This window comes from Heterodontus francisci, chromosome 5, assembly GCF_036365525.1.
Source record: "Heterodontus francisci isolate sHetFra1 chromosome 5, sHetFra1.hap1, whole genome shotgun sequence".
NCBI lineage: Eukaryota > Metazoa > Chordata > Chondrichthyes > Heterodontiformes > Heterodontidae > Heterodontus > Heterodontus francisci.
The window spans coordinates 164362845-164376527 of NC_090375.1; positions in this window are offsets into that span (position 1 = coordinate 164362845).

Below are 13683 nucleotides of genomic sequence, written 5' to 3' on the forward strand. Positions count from 1 at the left end.
TCTTTTACATTGACCCAAGCAAGCAGATAGGGCCTCGGTTCAACATCTCTTCCAAAAGACTGCACCTCTGACAATGCAGCACTCCCCTGAAGTGTCAGCCTTAATTTTTGTACTCAAACCCTGGTTTGGGACTTAACCGCGGAACCTTGTGACCCAGAGGCAAGAGTGCTACCAATTGAACCACAGCTGAATATGAATACAAAATTTGAGTCAATCAGGTGAACGTGAAACACAGAGTGCATATCACAATGTGATGTCTGAGGTGTGTCATCTGAGGAGCGATACAGGTAATGTTATGCACTAAGTGTGAAGAACAGGAAAAGCGCACATACATTTTTGTTATGTTACAAATGCATATCCCATGGTGCTGCCCATGGTAAGTCAGTCAGAAGATGCACTGTTTTATTAGAACAGGAATATTATGTCATGTTAAGCAGTGTATTATACTGGCACTAAAATGTGTAGACATATGGTTCTAAGTCGTAGAGTCATTTACAGCATAGAAGGAGGCCATTTGGTCCATTGAGTCCATGATAGCTCTTTGCAGAGTAATCCAGTCAGTCCCACTCCCCCACTCAATCCACTTAGCCTTGCAAGTTTATTTCCTTCAAGTGCCCATCCAATTTCCTTTTGAAATCATTGATTGTCTCCACTTCCAGTACACTTGTGGGCAGCAAGTTCCAAGTCATTACTACCCGCTGTATAAAAAACTTCTTCCTCATATTTCCCCTGCATCTTTTGCCCAAAATCTTCAATCTGTGTCCCCTAATCCTTGTACCATCAGTTAATGGGAACACATTTTCCTTGTCATAATCTGTCATAATCTTGTACACCTCTATCAGATCTCCCCTCAATCTCTTTTGCTCCAGGGAGAACAACCCTAGCTTATCCAACCTAACCTTGTATCTAAAATCCCCATCCTTGGAACCTCAAGGACCCTCACATCCTTCCTAAAGTATGGTGACCAGAACTGGATGCAATACTCTAGTTGGAGCCTAACCAGAGCTTTATAAAGGTTCAGCATAAACTTCCCTGCTTTTGTACTCCACACCTCTATTTATGAAGCCCAAGATCCGATTGCTTTGCTAACGACTCTCTCAAATTGTCCTGCCATCTTCAAAGATCTATGCACATACACCCCCTGGACCTTCCGTTCCTGAACACTCTTTAGAAGCGCATCATTAAGTCTCATTGCCTCTCTTTATCTCTTCTGCCAAAATGCATCACCTCATACTTGTCTGTATTAAATTCCATCCACCACTTGTCTGCCCATTCTGCTAGCCTATCTCTGTCCTTTTGTAGTTGATTGGTATCATCCTCACTGTTTGCCACTCCTCCAAGTTTGGTATCATCGGCAAATTTTGAAATTCTACTCTGTATTCCAAGTTCAAGTCATTTATATATAGCAAAATAAGTAGTGGTCCAAGAACTGCCCCTTGGGGATCCCCCTGTCTACCATCCTCCAGTCTGAAAAGCAACCATTTACCATGACTCACTGTTTTCTGTCCTTAAGCCAAATGTTATCTAATTGGACACTTACCCTCCTATTCCATGAGCCTCAATTTTGTTAACCAGCCTTTTATGTGGTACTTTATCAAACTCTTTCTTAAAATCCATATAGACAACATCCACCGCATTCCCGTCATCAACCTTCACATGTTATTTCATCAAAAAATTCAATTAGATTAGTCAAGCATGATTTGCCTTTCACAAATCTGTGCTTGATTAACTCAAACCTCTCCAAGTGACTGTTAATTTTTTCCCTGATTATTATTTCTAAAACCTTACTCGCCACTGATGTTAAACTGACCGTAGTTGCTAGGATTGTCCTTACACCCTTCCTTGAACAAGAGTGTCACATTTGTCACTCTCCAATCTTCTGGCATCTCACCAATATCTAGGGAAGATTGGAAGATTATGACAAGCTCTTCCGTTATCTCCACTCCCACTTTCTTTAGCAACCTGGGATAAAAGCCATCTGGACCAGGTGATTTATCTAGTCGAAGCATAACCAGCCTTTCCAGTACCTCTTCCCTCTCAATTGTTACCATATCCATTGCCTCTACTCTCTCCGCTTCTACCAATATTTTGTCAGATTGCTCTTCCTTAGTAAACATCCATATAAAGTACTCATTAAGTATTCTAGCCTTGCCCTGTGCCTCTAACCATATATTAACCTCTTTGTCCTTAATGGGCTCCACACCACCTCTTACTACAAAGTCTAACTGATGTTAGCAACTACTTGCATTTATGTAGTGCCTTTAACATGGTAAAAAGTCACAAGGCGCTTCACGGGAGCAGTATCAAACAAAATTTGATACCAAGCCACATAAGAGAGATATTAGAACAGGTGACCAAAAACTTGGTCAAACAGCTAGGTTCTAAGGAGCATCTTAAAAAAGGAGAGAGGGGTAGAGAGGTGGAGAGGTTTAGGGAGGGCTTCCAGAGCCTAGGCAGCTGGAAGCAATGCCTCCAATGATGGAGCAATTAAAATCGGGGATGCACAAGGGGCCAGAATTAGAGGAGTGCAGCGATCTTTGAGGATTGTAGAGCTGGGGGGAGTGGTTTACAGAGCAAAGGAGGGATGAGGGCATGGAGGCATTTAAACACAAGGATGAGGATTTAAAAACAAGGCATTGCTGGACTAGGGAGCCTATGTTGGTCAGCAAGCAAAGGGGTGATGGGTGAATGGGACTTGGTATGAGTTAGGATATGGGCATCACATCAAACACTAAGTAGGTGTGCTCATATATAAGCCAATTAAAAGACTGCAGATATTGTGAGTTGGCCATTTTCTGCTGCTACAGCATTTGTACGTTCCTGATGACTATGTTTCTTTATACACTTTGACATAGAAATTTGCATTAGACTATCACTGCAAAAGCAAATTGGCAGTCCTTTTTAAATATTTCCTGACTTTTATTTCCACTGGCTTCAAGAGATGTAGTGGTACATTTTGACTTTGTGGGAAAGTGTAAAACGGATGATACAATTCGGCCGTCCGTTTTACATATCTCGTGATTTTTATATCCACAAGGACAGTCTTTAAGTTTTGGAAAGCCTTTCTTTTGCTGCCAGCTGCCATCTCACTAGATACCTGGCTGTGAGCCAGCAACCAGACAGTGATCAGAGCTAGTAGCAGAAAGAACTAGCAGTAGCTTGGGTGATGCGAAATGTGTAGCATTTACAGGCCATAAGATTGTGAAGCTGTAGATAACAATGACACCTGCAACTGAAAGGTACAACTTGGAAGCTAGAAGGACCAGAGGTAGAAACAGGTAATTTATCCCGAAAGGTTCAATTAACTTCCACAGACAGTTCAACACTTCCTTTTGGAGCTGCAGTATTGGGCTACAGTGTGTTTTAAGAGGGCTTTACTAGACTTACAGTGTTATTTCAAAGTGAAATTGCACTGCTCCAACTTTCTAGGCTTTCATCAGCGAGGTATGCTGCTATGTAGCTTTATAGGGGCCAGCAACACAGAGTATATTAATGACCCTGTATCAGCAATATGGGATGGGACGGGATGGGATTGGATGAGATCTACAACAAATTCCATGGGCAACTGGGATGTCCACTCTGCTACACCAGTGGAGTGGGCAACTCAGAATTTCAGGTTCCAAATAGGCAAGGATGATAGGAGAAGTTTGTGATGGTAAAAGCCTTTTGGTGTTACAGGAGGTTTTATCCCACTGCATTTTCCCCTGCAGGCATGATTTAAAGTATTATAATGCTGGATTCCCTTCAGAATCTGAGCTAACTGCTTGTGGTGTAATGTTTTCCCAGTGCCATCCTTTGTGGGTACACCATATGCTTCAAAACATTTGAATTCAAAATTTATGAATATGAGTAATGCAGGAAGTGCCATCTTTGATTTTTACTGAAATACTACTGGTTCAGACTGCTATGAAGTAATCACTATCTATGATTTCACTTAGTCCTGATAACATATTTGATCAAACAATGGTAACGAGAGGTAATTCTGCTTCCTCACTGTTAATAGGGTAAGAGTCATAAATGTTTTTAACCACTAATGTGATTAAGTTCAGGGCTCGGTTCTAATAATACTCAGTTGTCTGAAGTTGACACAGACTACTGAAATTAAATTAGAAGCATCAGCACATACAGCTGACTGTGGCTCAGAATAAGTCTTTTGTATTCCACAAAGTCAGATGAAAAAAAATGTCATAGGTTCAATCCCGGGTATGTGCTGATTCACTCAATTTCACCCGAGGCATCAGATGAAGTTCACATCTTCCTTGGCAGGGGAGAACTCAAACAAGATTCCCAGTGCTGTTCACAATCTAATGATTCCTCCTGGAAGGTGGACGTTGAGTGAGGACACAATTGGACTAGGTTGTGCTGTGTTCCACAGTTGAACAGATTGCCTGTGTGCACTGCCAAGGCACACACAACAATAACAGTCATTTCAGTGAGGTATTTGAGGTTGGCCAGCATGCAGACAGCCAAATGCCAGCAATGAGTCAGATCTTCAGAAAGGAAAGTGAGAAAATGTGGGATAAAGAGAAAAGTGTACAGGAAAGCAATCCAATCCAATTACATTTTAGATATTCCTTTAACTTTTAAAAATTCCTTCAGTGATCTTTGTCAAGGGAAGACACTGTGGATGGTCCGTATATGCATTAGATCAGTGACTATATTCAAAAAGTACTACATTGGCTATAAAGCACAAAGATCACTGAAGGAATTTTTAAAAGTTAAAGGAATATCTAAAATGTAATTGGATTGGATTGCTTTCCTGTACACTTTTCTCTTTATCCCACATTTTCTCACTTTCCTTTCTGAAGATCTGACTCATTGCTGGCATTTGGCTCTCTGCAAATGCAAGTCTTTCCTTTTTCTTATGGATAGTTTGAACTTCTGTTTACCAATCTGCTGTTTAAGTTGCTACGGTGTCCCTCAAACTATCCACTCAAACTGGCCACACACCACATGTATGTGAAAAAGTTCCACTTCATTAAATTATTTCCACTTAGAGGATTTCAAAAGTTACTATTAAAAGAATGCCAAAGGTTTAGTCCATCTGTAACAAAAATGTCTGCTCCCAGCACTACTCATGCACCACCTTTAGATTTGGTAATCATTCAGTTACAGTGATTACTTGGGGACCTGTCCAAATCACTCATTATAACCAAATTCTACTGTAGCTGCATCAGGATAATTTAACATACTGCAACTGAGTTCAAAAAGTCTTGATGGTAACAGCAGCTCCAGGCTTTATGTCAATTCATATTTCCCATATGCCTGCCAATGACAGTATTCCCAAACTACCAATAATTAAAGTTATAAAAATGCAACGGTTTATTTCAGTCTTCAAGGCTGACATTGAACACTCCACAGGACATGCAATTCCAGTTTTCAAAACTGGCTACACTGTAGTTAAAATGCACACTGAAGCTCTTATCTAATTATTTATATTGTAATTAAATTTGGTCAAAATAGAATGTCATCGTCCATCCTCTGAACTACCCCCTAGTTTTAGAATATAGGGCTCTCATAATAAATGTATTAAGATAAACTGTCTGTTCCTTTCCTGGTTTGTTCATTATTTGATCTACAACAAATGGTTTCTGACTTATTCCTCATTATTAAGTATCATTTTACTGCGTCATTAAGCACACATCTGTCATAAAATACGCACAAACATACATGCAGGAATAATTGACACTGGAAAATCCAAGTCATCCACTCTTGCTATTCTCTACAAGCGAGTAGAACTTTTAGGATGGAATTTGGATTGCTATGGGGAAGCTGAACTATTTGAAGGGTATCAATCAGTATCAGGTGCTGCATGATAGTATGCACATGAAACACTGCTGGACAAGTTTTATACAGCCAGAAAAGAAAAAGTTCAGTCAGTTTTTAGAGCAAAAACAACTTATTGCTCAAGGCAGCTAAAGAGAAAAATATAGAAAATAGAGGAGTTGCATGTTGTAGAAAGTCAGATGAATGAACTGATTCAGAATTAAATGCAAGGGCAAAATAAAAACTGCATGGAGAACACAAATGAAATAAAGTAATAAGAAAATGAAAGTAAATTTTAGAGAAAAAAAGCAAGTTGATTCGGGAGGTACTAAACTGGAGTTGCAAATAAAGATGGACACATCCCAGAAATGCACAGCATAATTAAAGAAGGAACAACTTTGGAGAAACTTTCAGTACGAAGTACTAATCCCCATCCCACACCTCCCCTCCCTTCTTTTAAGAATGCGTATTCTCCTACCCATCATCATCAATTACCCTCCCCATGGAGACCAGCCATTTTAGTGAACAGGCCATCTCTACATCCCTACATCAGAATCAACCCATCAGATAGGTCAGTTACACTGGCTAAAACCAACACTCAGAGTGATTGTGAAAGTCCTTTGTCGGGGAAACCTGCCTCTTTAACCAGAATTGTGTTATTGGGACAAGTGGATACTTCAGCTCACAACCTATTGACTGGAAATCTGACATCTTGAATTTATCCAATATTGACAGCTCTGCATTGCTGGTATCTGCTCCCCTCCAGACTTGCTCTGCTAATATAGGTTCCATGCCTCCCACAGTAGTTTAATGTGAACTGGCAGGTGATCTCCAGCTGCCTAAACCATGAAAGATCAATGCAGGGTGGTGCTGCTCAATACATGTTTCTCCCGAATCTAGCATCTTTGAATCAACCTACAGGTTTATGCAAGGACGAGTTTTCACTGAATGAAACTGAACTTGCCTGGGAAGCACATGAATTGTCGCTGCAACTAACATATCAGAGCAACTCAGGTGGGGAGTGAAGATCAAAATGTCAAGTCTTCATAATGAGGAATATACATTGCAAAAATGATATCTTCCAATAGGGTACAGGTATCACTAAAGTGATTGGTAAATTCAACATAGCAGCAGTGTTCGAGCATTCCATTGGATAAGTAACTCATTGCAGATGAAAAGAAAAAGAAGATTTGTATTTAGAAATGGTCGTATTATGTCTCTCAGAAATGTCCCAAAGCACTTCATATACAAAGAATTACTTCGAAGAAGAAGCTCAGGAGTGCTGGTTATTTCCTGTGCCAGGCCATTAGAATGGTCTCAGGCCAATCATGCCCCCACTTTACATTGCAGGCCAGAGCAAACCATATTTCTAAGCCTAAGAATCTCAAAACAATTGACCTCAGAGAACAGTTATACAGAATTCAGCTTCTGGAATTGCACACTACCTGCTGTTTAACTTGTGACTATGTATATTTCTTTTGCATGATTATTCATTGTTCCCCTAAAATGTATGGTCTGTCAGTGTGCTCTTTTTCATGTATTTGAATATTCAGCAGTAATCAGTGGCATATCATATTTCCTACATAACTTAGTGGGATAAAGGAATGATAAAGGAATGAGGCAGGAAACATCCCATTCATTATGTGTATGTGTGTATATATATATATAGTCATCTTCCATTTCAGAAGAAACATTGGCTTCCTTATGAAAGCTACTCTTACCTTTAGTATGGAGTAGGTTTGCTCTATTGGTTGCAGTGTGATTCTACTAATGCACATGGTCATGGGTTCAGTCCCCCTGTGGGCCATTCAGCTTTTGCTTTTGTGGAGTAAACTGTACAGGCTCATGTGGAATATAAATATTGGCACAGACCAGTTCAGCTGAATGGCACGTTTCTGTGTTGTAAATTCTATGCCATTCTATTCAAATTTAAAGGGAGGCTTGATGCATGCATGAAGGAAAAGTGATTACAGGGATTTGGGGCAAGGTGGGAAGAGGTGGCAGGAGGCTTGTGTGGAGTACAAACGCCAACACTGACCAGTTAGCAAAAGGCCTGTTTCTGTTCTGTAGAGTCTGTGGACTATAAAATCGGTCTACTAAGGGCCGAACTTTTGTGGAGCTCCGGACGTCGGGTTCCTGATGGGGCGGCCGGAAGATCACAGCTGCAGCGGCCCGCCACAGAGCCTGGCCCAGATTGCCGGGCCTGATCTTCCCAGCAGCAGCGAGGCTCCGTGACGGGCCCTCGGCAGCTCAACAACGAACCCAACTTTAAATATTGCAATAAACGACATGAATAAATTAACATACCATTCCCCACGATCTTACTGGCTGTCCGCGATCCTTCGTGCGATGGCTGGCACTCAGGTACCTTCACTTTCCCATTCAGGGAAAGCTGGCGCCACCGAGGTGGGGAAGGGGGGAACCTAGGATTCTTAGTGTAGGGGGTGGGGGTTCAACTCTTCATTTCTAGCATGGGATGGAGGAAGGGGTGGCCTCTGCACTTTGTGCAATTGGGGGTGGGGAGAGGTCAACTATTCAATCTATTTTTTTGGGGGGGGGGAATAGGGTTATCATTTATTTTCTGTGTATTGCGGGGGGAACGGGTCACACATTTATATACAGTATAGTTGGGGCGGGGAGCGCGGTTCCAGGGTTGAACTTTGTACTCTCTGTGCAGGTCTGGCAGCCCTTTAAAAAAGGAGCCAGCGCCCGCGCAGAGGCAGCTGACAACATTGCCGGTGTCGCAGAGCCCGCCCCAACCACGGGGACCGCCCTGCGTATGGAAATGAGCCACCATGCACTAGATCGCGGCGGCATGGCAGCATGTGGCCCATGCATGCAGGCCAGCTTTTTTCTTCACTTGCCACCACTCCCAGAGGTGGGAGAATAAAATTCAGCCATAAGTCTTTAAAACCACAGAGAGGAAGCACAAGCACATTTCTGGCTGGAAATGTGTTGTCCGTGATGTTGAAAATGGAATTTTTGAAAAAAAGCCCTACACTATGAATGAAGCAGCCATTAGGCACTTATATAAGGGGCCTAAGGCCTATTTGAGGTCCCTTCTGCAAGATTGGCAAACCAGACCTTGGGAACACCTGTAACCTGCAAGGTAAGTCTTTTGGAATGTAGAATGTAGCAGCTGGAGAAGCAGTTGTGCTCCTCTTGAACTGATATTTATCCCATCCCCTGTCCCAATTCCAAACCCACCCATCCAACACTCCCTTTCCCAAACCTCTCGCCTGGACCACCAGCCTCCTTTCCCAAACCCATATAGAACCATACAACCATAGAACAATTACAGCACAAAAGGAGGCTATTCAGCCTGTCGTGTCCGCGCCGGCTGGAAAAACTAGCTGGCCAATCTAATCCTACCTTCCAGCACCTGGTCCATAGCCTTGCCGGTTACAGCACTACAGGTGCAGGTCCAGGTACCTTTAAAAGAATTGAGGGTTTCTGCCTCCACTACCATTCCTGGCAGTGAATTCCAGACACCCACCACTCTGGGTGAAAAGGTTTTTCCTCATGTCCCCTCTAATCCTTCTCCCAATCTGTTCCCCCTGGTAATTGATCTCTCTGCTAGGGGAAACAGGTCCCTCTATCTAAGCCCCTCATAATTTTGTACACCTCTATTAAGTCACCCCTCAGCATCCTCTGTTCTAAGGAAAACAATCCTAGCCTATCCACTCTTTCCTCATAGCTGCAACTTTCGAGCCCTGGCAACATTCTTGTAAATCTCCTCTGTACTCTCTCCAGAGCAACTATGTCCTTTCTGTAATGTGGTGACCAGAACTATATGCAATATTCCAACTGTGGCCTAACCAGCATTTCATACAGTTTCAGCATTACATCCCTGCTTTTGAATTCTATACCTGGGCCAATAAAGGAAAGCATTCCATATGCCTTCTTCACCATTCTATCTACCTGCCCTCCCCAAATGCATTACCTCCCACTGATCAGGATTGAATTCCATTTGCCACTTTTATGCCCAATCAACCAAACCATGATATCTTTCTGGAGTCCACAGCTATTCGCTTCACTATCAACTACACAGCCAATTTTTGTGTCATCAGCAAATTTCCCAATCATGCCTCCCACATTTAAGTGCAAATCATTAATATATACCACAAACAGCAAGGGACCAAACACTGAGCCCTGTGGAACGCCACTGGAAACAGCTTTCCATTCACAAAAACATCTGTCGACTACTACCCTTTGTTTCCTGCCCCTGAGGCAATTCTGGATCCAACCTGTCACATTCCCCTGTATCCCATGGGCTTTCATTCAGCTATCCTGGACCGCTGGCTTCTTTTCTGGCCTCCTCTCCTGACCCCCTGACCCACTTTCCTGAGGACCATGCAATGCTTGCAGCAGCACAATATTGCACAGCTCTACGCCAGTATGCTCCAATTCTGTGTTGGCTGCATTATAATGAGGCCCAAGGTCCAATATCTGGGGAGCCTCGGGCCTCAACATTCAGGCGCAGGCAACATTCCCTGCACCCCCAAAAATGGACATGCCCAAATTACTGGGTCTATGTAATTCTAGTCTATTGGGACCAAGCCCAAGTTTTAATGGGCCTTGAAAATCCATGTACTTACATGTAAATTTGGAAAGCTTCTCAAGCTGGCAAAGATTAACAGCAGCAGAAATGGAGGCAGGATCTAACTACATTAATTCCAAAATCTCCTGTGGGTCTGGGGTTGGGGCTGGACAGTTGTCACCCAACATCAGTAATGGGGATGGCACTCCTGCACCCCTGACTTTGGTAGCCCCATAAACTGACAGGATGCAGGCATACAGGTTTGTCTTTGGGTAGAGCTGATCCGTCTACAAAGTGGCTGATTTCAAACTTCAACAAAATTTTACAGTCAGGCCTTCTAGTTTTAGTGACAATCAGCTGGCCAGTGTCACAATTGTCTTACCTCTCCTCATCACCACCAACTGGCGAGCAGCCAAGCAGCACCAATACTGCCACAGCACCTGCCAAAAATATGCAAACTGCTTGAGCTGGGGAAATCTGACAGGATCAGGCTCAAAGGTCACCAGCAGGCAAGAAGTCCTGCTCCGTCACAGTTTATGACGATGGAGTGAGATCGGAATTTTATGGTTCAAGATCTTTAATGCCCACCTGAACAAGCAAATGGGAATTCAATGGAATGCACCCTCAACAATGCAGCAGACTCTCAGTACTGCACTGGATTGTCATCCGACAGTATGAGTTCAACACCTGGAGTGGGATGCTCATATTCAGCCATTATTTTGAGAAAGGCTGGAGGACAAAAAGCTGCACTTGTAGCAGAACTGGAAAGAGCACAATCTAGAAACATCTTCAACGAGTGTAATATTTGTATTCCTTCTTGAGCTAATTAAAAACATGTAAAAAGTACTGATTACTCAGTTTTATTATACTGGTATTTTTATCACATACATATTACCTTAAATTAAAAAAACATTATTGCTATTAAATTACTTTAACTACAAATTAATGCAAAATATAATTTAATGAAGCATCAATTTAATTACACAGAAAATTAGTTTGTTTGTAGAGAACTTGGCAATCTAGTGCTCCTCAGACATGCATAATTCAAACACAACACTTGTAATAGTACATACAGATAGGATATATATATTGCATTTAATGTACTGTACTCTATCTGAAGAAAACCTGGGGTAAACACTGTAACTCACTTGTTCTACTGTAGCTAATGCTGGAAACTTCTGTTGGGTGCTTTGGATGTGTTACCTCCAATTTCTAAGGCAACAGTCTCCTAGTTCATTCACTACTAAGAGCAGGGCTCCATACAATGGATAAACTGGCTTCCTTTATCTTAAAGGGATGTTTCTCTTCAAACACATCTGATAGAATTCCTATAATTATGCCACAAGGAAGTTGACACAGTTGTCAACATCAGGCAAATCTCATGAATAAGATTTTCATTCAGGTGTCACCCCTATACCTTTTTCTTTCTCATTTCTGTTCGCTTTTATTTTTCTTTGCTTTTTATTTCAAGTGCCTTTTCCCTCTTTCCTTTGTCTATTTTCTCTTTTCGCCCTTTCTCTATTGTCATCCTGTTTCAGTCTCTCTGTTTTCCTTTATTTCTGTTTCTGACTCCACAGCCTATTTGCCTGAGTTGTGAGTAACATGATTGTGGCATTCTCTTAATGCAGCACAAGGAACAAAATGAATGCTTTGGAGAAAGGGCTATTGCAGCATTCACAGCCACAGGGAAAGTCCCCTACTAATTTTGGAGAGCCGCAAAGTTATAATGGAGGACATTTAATATTGCTATGGGTACTGGGAAAGGAATACCTCCATAGCATTCTTTTGCTTTCATTTGATCTCCAACAAGAGAAAGAAAAATAAAACACAAAGTTGTGATTTCCAGGTCGAGAGCAGAAATTAATTAGATAGTCATAACTTACGAGTGTTTCCCCATTGAATTCAGGAGAGTTGGTAAGCACAACAATAAAAGGTGGCTTCAAAAAAAATGTAGCTTATGTATAAAGTAACCATCTGAGAAAATAACTAAGAATCTAATGGCTGTCACTATAGCTAATGTGTGTCTTTTAGTTGAACAAAAACTAAAAAATATAAACATTATATACATTCTAAGGTCTTGTGAATTGATGGAGAACAGTAAGGGTGTTTATCCAACAACTGTGGCATTGCTATAATGTAGCCACTACTTCTAAGTGATGCTAAAATTGAAGTGTAAATTGGGTCTGATTTTGGAGAAATGTAATGTAAGGCCCCCTGGAGGATATAGGCTGGAATTTTACGCCACCCCAACTAGCCAGATAGTGGCGGGGTGGGGGTGGCGTAAAATGGTGCGGGATGCTCCAGGAGGCCTTCCCGACCCGCTCCCACCTCCGCTTCATTTTACACAGGACGGGGGTGGGGGAGGGGAGCGGAAAACGGGTCACCCACCCCAGGCCGCTCAAGGCCATTAAGTTGCCAATTAACGGCCACTTAAGGGCCTTCGCCCACCTCCACAGAGACTTTACGCATGGCAAGCAGACATCCTGGAGCCGGGAAAGGCCGCCTGGTAAACGCTGGCGGCCTCTCAGTACCCCAGGGGTGGGCCCTGACAATCGGGAACCCTGTTCCCGATTGAGGGCCACCCCTGCTTCCCCAACCATCCCTAGGAACCAAGACGCCCCCCCTTCCCCCCAAACGCCCACCCTTGCCTCGCGGGGGCCTGACCGATTACCCCCGGCGAGGCAACCAAAACTCACCTTGGATCCCGGCTCCCAGGCATCCTCTTTGGTCACTGGGCTACAGTCCCAGCAGTGACCACCGCTCCCGGTGATGCTGCTGGGACTAAGAGCTGCCGGCCCACTGATTGGCCGGCAGTTCAATGAGACGGGACTTCCTCCCTCAAGCAGGTGGAAGTCCCACCTCGGAACATTTAAAGCCTGGCGACCCGTAAAATGCGTGTTGGATCCCCAGGCGAGGTGGAAGTGGGTTCGACAACGACTTTCACGTCGGTGTTCAGCTCCCGTCCGCCCAACATAAAATCCAGCCCATAGTCTCAGCACATTGATGTTACCCCACATGGAGTGTACTGTCAAACCAGGTTTAAAAAAAGATTCAGATGTTTAGAGAACCAAGACACTCCTGACCAGATTCTTTAAACATTTACATTTTAAACACTGGACGAGGAGCTCTGTGCGAGCAGGTGTGCATGCAGGCACACCGTTCTCTTTCCAAGGCAAAAGAATTGCAGTTTGAGCCTGGCAGTATGTGAAGAGACTATAGAAGCTGGGTTAAAAGGTAATTTAATAGAGGTGTTCAAAAATATGAGGAGTTTTGATAAGAGTAGATAAGGAGATACTGCTTCCACTAGCAGGGGGATTGGTAACCAGAAGACACAGATTGGCAATAAAAACCAATGGGGAGATGAGGAGAATTTATTT